This window comes from Lotus japonicus, chromosome 5 (genome assembly GCF_012489685.1).
Source record: "Lotus japonicus ecotype B-129 chromosome 5, LjGifu_v1.2".
NCBI lineage: Eukaryota > Viridiplantae > Streptophyta > Magnoliopsida > Fabales > Fabaceae > Lotus > Lotus japonicus.
Genome location: NC_080045.1, coordinates 5,953,323 through 5,959,401, shown reverse-complemented (window position 1 = coordinate 5,959,401; position 6,079 = coordinate 5,953,323).

The window sequence follows — 6,079 nt, the reverse complement described above, 5'->3', positions numbered from 1 at the left end:
CCATCTTCCTTTAGCCCACCCTCAACACGTAGAAGAGAACACAACACACGAAACGTATTAGTATCCATCCGCAGCTGTTCCACACATGTAACATCATCATTTATTAGCCTCCTCATGAATGACACCCTTGATTCTTCTCTTACCATTGGTATTACATGTCTCTCTTGGAGCCTTTCATATTGCCTTTTACCCACTTGACACAATTGTAGGTATGATAAAATACACACAATTGTTGTCTCTAAAAAAGCTTGTTCCATTGTCAAGCAAGTTGACAAGGCATTTAGAAGCTCACTTATACTATTAAGCCACTCATTAGGGTTATTTAACCATTGATTTGGATCAGAACCTTTATTTGGATCCATTTCACCTAAAATTTAAAAAATTAAAAAATTAACTAAAAAGCTGTATATAGAAACGGTTTTGATGATATATAAGCAACTCATTAGAAATACTTTAATATAGAAATAGTTTAACAATTTATATAGAAACAGTTTAGATCAAATAAAGCTCATTAAAACAAGCACACATTTAATATTTATAAGCTAAAGATATATTGAATAGAAGTAGAAGAGATACTTCAACCCAATTTAAAACAAGGTTATAAAGAAAGATAGGAAAAAAACTGCATAAATGATGCTCAACAACACTAACAGTAGCTTATCCAAAGGTCAAGCATGTAACAAAATTTACCAATTCAATCCATTATACATTAAAAGATGCTCATTAACACTAACAGTAGCTTATCAAGAAGCTTTTTTTTTAAAGAGAAAGAGTTGGGAACAAACTCTCTCAAAAGAGGTTCAAAATCTAAACAAGTATCCCTCAAAAGATAAACACAAACAACACATTAATACAACATGCCAGACATTGAATAAGTGGCTATCACTCTATCAAAGCCTGCAAGTGAAATAACATAACATCCCCAAAATCAAATAAACCAGTAGCTAAGAGCCCAAAAGCTATCCAAAGCTTTAAATATCATGAGCCTGCACCAAGCTACTATAATTTTAGTGAAACCCCCAATTTGTAGTATATAATAAGATCTGAAAATTATACCAGCTAGGGAAAAAACAAACATAAACCAACAGATCCCCATGATAGTAATAAACCGTAAAAGCCAATTCTAATGATGCTAGTGTTTGTGGTTTCTCCTAGATTATTTAATCATGATAAAGAAGTGGATTAGAAGTTTTTGTTCACTCTGTTTTTCATTCAACCATGAAGCTTTCAAATTTTGGCATGTTTAAAAAAAAACTAAACCCTAAAAGTAAAAAGAATTGGGGAAAACAAAAAACAATGTACATATTCAGTCAAGCAAGAAAATTTCAATACAAGGGAAACTGCAATTTGACAAGATGATGCAAAAACTGAAAGAAAAAACAAAAAAAAGAAGATGAAAAGACGAGAATTGTAAAATAGCAGTAGAGCAAAATAACTTACTTGACAGAGAAGAGGAAGAACAAGAACGTGAAAGAAGAAGAGATGAATGGGACAACGCTGGCAGAGGAAGAAGAGGAAGGTGAAGGGAGAAAGAAGAGGAAGATGAAACAATACGTGAGCGAAGCGTTCTTGATGAATGGGGTTAGGGCTGGAATAATTTTTAAGTGGCTAATATATCATGGCTTATCAGGTCTAATCCCACCTAAGGATGGTTTGATGGATTAAGTTATACAATACAACGTAAGCCCCAAACAACTGATAAGCCCATAATGTATTGTATTAGCTAATACAATCAGGCCTAATACAGTGCTCCAAACGGGCCCTTATATATGTATATTGAAATGATGGATTGTTGTGAAGCAATGTAACACGCATTACAAGAAAACGTTAATTAGTGTTGGCATAAAACTAATGCTACGGGAGTGCTAGCATCAAAGTAGCATCAGTGTCAGGGCCAACACATGAAAAGGGTTGAAGCTAGCTTTTTGCGTCGGTTTTTTAGCCGCTGCAAAAAGTTAGAGTCGGTAGGCGACGCAACGCTCTTTTATGCTTGGTCGATACAAATGTAGTTATTTTTTGCATCAGTCGTATAAACCGACTCTATATGTACCACTAGCATCGTAAAGGATTAGACATTCCAGATATATATATATTTCTCCAATCTCTGTGATCCTTTAAAGAAACTTGCTTTATATAATACCAATACAATAGTTATAATAGCATGATGAACATAAAGTGGCACTATTAGTGAAAAAATACTAAAATAAAAGTGATTAGCTTGATGAACATACAAGATTTGCTAAAGTGACATTGCTAGTGAAATACAGCTATTCATGGGAAGAACATAAAGTGGTCATATATGCATATGAAGTAATAAAACTATCACACTTTTAATAAAGTTCAAGAAGATAAATTCTTAACATGCTCCTCATTACTTGTTGACACTCTTTTCCCTAAATAGTATTGGACAATAAAGAATCTTCAACACTTTCTGCTTTGTTGGAGTCATATTCTATGCTTTCAAGGGAGTCTTTCACCCATTTGACTTCCTCTACCTCCATGAAATCGTTACTATCTTTCATGGTATCATCAACTTAAAAGGATACTTGCATAATGTCACAATTCACAATATTTGCTTCCTTTCCTTCATTGGAGTCTTCCACCAATTCTACTTCCTCTACTTTCAAGCAATCATGACTATCTTGTATGGAGTATTCAAATTCAAGGGAGTCTTGCACAATGTTATTGTTGTCAAGATCTTCTTCTTTACCTTTAATGGAGTCTTCCACCCATCCACTTCCTCTTCTTTTAAGCAAGCATGTCCTTAATTTCAAAAAGTCTTCATTTTTGCCCATTTTCATATTCTTCCCCTAAGGATGCATTGCACAATGTCCCTGTAGTACTATTTGTTTTCTTTAACAGTTATTCATCGTCACCTTTCCGCCTTTTGATTTTAAACATATGGCTTATGTTTCGGTTTAAGTTCTCTCTCTTTCTTTAACCATTTGACTTCTTCCTCTAACTTTTACAGGAATCATCACTTAGTGGGAAATATCATAGAACTTATTGTAATTGGCTCTCTTTCTTTAACATAAGGGAATTATTAGAAAATAATCATTTAATAATTTCTTGAATTTATAAGTGGAGAGATATTTGAAAAAAAAAACTTTTTGCTTTAAGTAGACAGTTATTTTAAAACAGAAAAAGTACATTGTTTCGAGGAAAAATGCTCAAATATAGATAAAAAAAATATTATGGGTTAATGTAACCACAAAATATCAACAATGTTGAGACCACAATTCTTTTAAGTTTAAGTTTAATGATAAAAACATTCATTTGTCAAATTTTAAGTTTTGTGTGGACATTATCTTAAAAAGAAGGTGAAAAAACTTACCAAAGACATTATATACTTGTTAACTTATTTAAATATTGCGTTAAATAAGTTTTTGGTCTTTGCATAATGAGCGAGTTTTAATTTTCATCCATAATCGAAGTAAATTGAAATAGGCAAAGATAAAACAAGAAGAGAGGTTGAATTGTGTTATTAAAAATCTTTTTACGAACTTCTAAGTTTTCTTGTCTAAAAAACTTTAGCATGAAAGTTATGAAGAGTGAATGTGCTGAAATCATATTCTGAACGCAAAGCACAGGCTAATCAGGTTCAACACTAAGATCCAACCTTTAGAGTTTAACAACAGATTAAGATGTATTCAAGACAAAGTGCATGCAATTCCACTGCATGCGACCTCCTTCTCCAGTAGACAAGTTTCTCTTTTCCCTTTTATGATACAACCACAACCCCCCACCGCTGCTAATCCCTTCTTCTTCACCTTTGGCTACAACGATTTCTAAGTTCTCGCCATCAATAACACACATAAACTGATGTTGAGTGGCATGAGTAGCATCTATGTATCCTTTAGTAGGTCTCACTCTCCCTTTGTTAGGCATCTGCTACCATAACGACCTCTCATTAGTTCCCTACACTATGTCGATACCACAACTACCGTAAATCCTCCCATGTTCTTTCAACACACAACACACTGCACCAAGAAAGAACCTACGCCTCAAACTAGAAAACCAAATCTAGATTCATAAATATTTCAGAAACCCTTAAGTTTTCTTCTTCTTTTACTAACTTTGACTTCAGATCTGAACGCTTCTTCTGGAAAATCCCATCAATTCCTTAGCTTCCTCCGCCGTCTACCTCTTCCCAACCTACGCGAACACGATGAGGGTATTTTTGTGCACATATGAGGAGATTTGAAGAGAGTCCAAAACCAGATTTGAGAATGAACTCAAATTTGATAAGAGGACCAGATCTGAAGACAAGAAAAATAGATCGGGGAGGATGACGACTTCATGACAGAGAATGGACGTCGTGGCTTGGCCGCTTGTTTTGAATCTAGAGCGTACCCATTATCTAAGCCATTGACCTACACCAGTTTGCCATGGATAAAACTCTGATTTTCGTGTTTTAGGGCATGAGAGTGGCAATGTGAGGCAAAACTTCCACCTTTACAAGGAAAGCTTTTTCATCATCATCGAAAACAACTTTTTTTCCTTAACCTTTTTTTGTCGTTTAGCGTTCACCATCACCCCCAGCAACAACCGACTGTGTTTCAATATTCCTTGTAACGAATGGACGATGGAAGTGTTGGTGCTTGTCGAGGGAGAGTGTTGTTATGTGCATTCTTTTTCTGATCCGCGTGTTCTCTCAGAATAAGTCGTTTGCATATGTGGAGGTTACAAACCTTTCCCTATTCATCTTCTATCTGGAAAAAAAGTTTGATATTTTAGAGGTTACAACGCCCTCTTGTATTGCTACTTGATTAAAGTGATGAGAGTAGGGTTGGCAATGGCCCCGTGGGTGAGGGTTTGACCATTCCCACACCCACACCCAAACCCAAACCCAAATTCAATATGAGTGCAAAAGTTAAACCCAAACCCAAACTCCTAGGTTTCGGGTTACCCGAACCCAAACCCAAAACCCAATGTGAGCACCGAACCGACAAAAAATAAAAAATATCAACCCGAAAACAACATCTACATAAGAGAACAACATAAACAACATGTACATAAGAGAACAACATGAACATAAGCTGATTAAATCTCATTATCATTCCAATACAAAAGAGAAAATATAGTTCATGAACATAAGCCTACTTAGTAACTTTAAAGAAAACTCTACTTAGTAGCTGTAATAGTATATATATATATATATATATATATAAGGATTGATAATTACATGCATAAGACTTCGGGTTTGAGTTTGGGTTGGGGTGTGGGTTTAATCAATCCCACACCCAAACCCAAACATGTTTTAAAATTTGGGTGAAACCCAAACCCGAACCCAAACTCAAAGAAATCGGGTTTCGCCCACAATTTCGGGTCGGGTTCGGGTTGGGCCCCGCGAGTTTAGGTTTTCCTGCCATGTCTAAATGAAAGCCAAAGTGAGGAACTTTTGGCTCCAATAAAAGGGACCAAGTTCGTTGGAGTAGCGATTTTCCTAGTACCATGGTTAACCGTTAGAATTGGAAATGGTGGTGGCAGCAGTCTTGGTCGATGGTGGAAAAATGTTGATGTTGTGTTGGTTAGGTTCTAAGCTTAGTTGGTTTTGGGTTCAAACAGAGTGAGGGAGGAGTACTGACGATGCGAGAGCCATGGAGTTTTCCGACAGTAACCATGTAGCGGCATCATCTTTGAAGGCGATGGGTGTGGAATAGTACATGGTTATTTTTGTACTTTTACTTTTTAATTGTTATTTAATTTTATTTTGTTGTTATGTAATTTGAACCGTTAAAATTATTTTATTAATATATCTAAAGGCTGAATTTTTTTTTGAACAAAACAACTTATTTTAGGACCACAATAATACCACGGTAGGACAACCGATCCATGATGGACCTGATCCATGTTAGCCGACGCAAATATAACCACCGTAAAAAAAAGCTAATGGTCAAATTAATCATTAAGTTTGTAAACGAATTTGATTTTAGTCCCTCCAGGAAAAAATAACGTTTAGCGACGGTCATTTTTACAATTACTAAACATCATTTTTCCTGAAGGAAAAAAATCAAACTCCGAACTAATTTGTCCATTAATAAAAAAAATATAAATGAAAGTTTTTTAATTTTTTTTT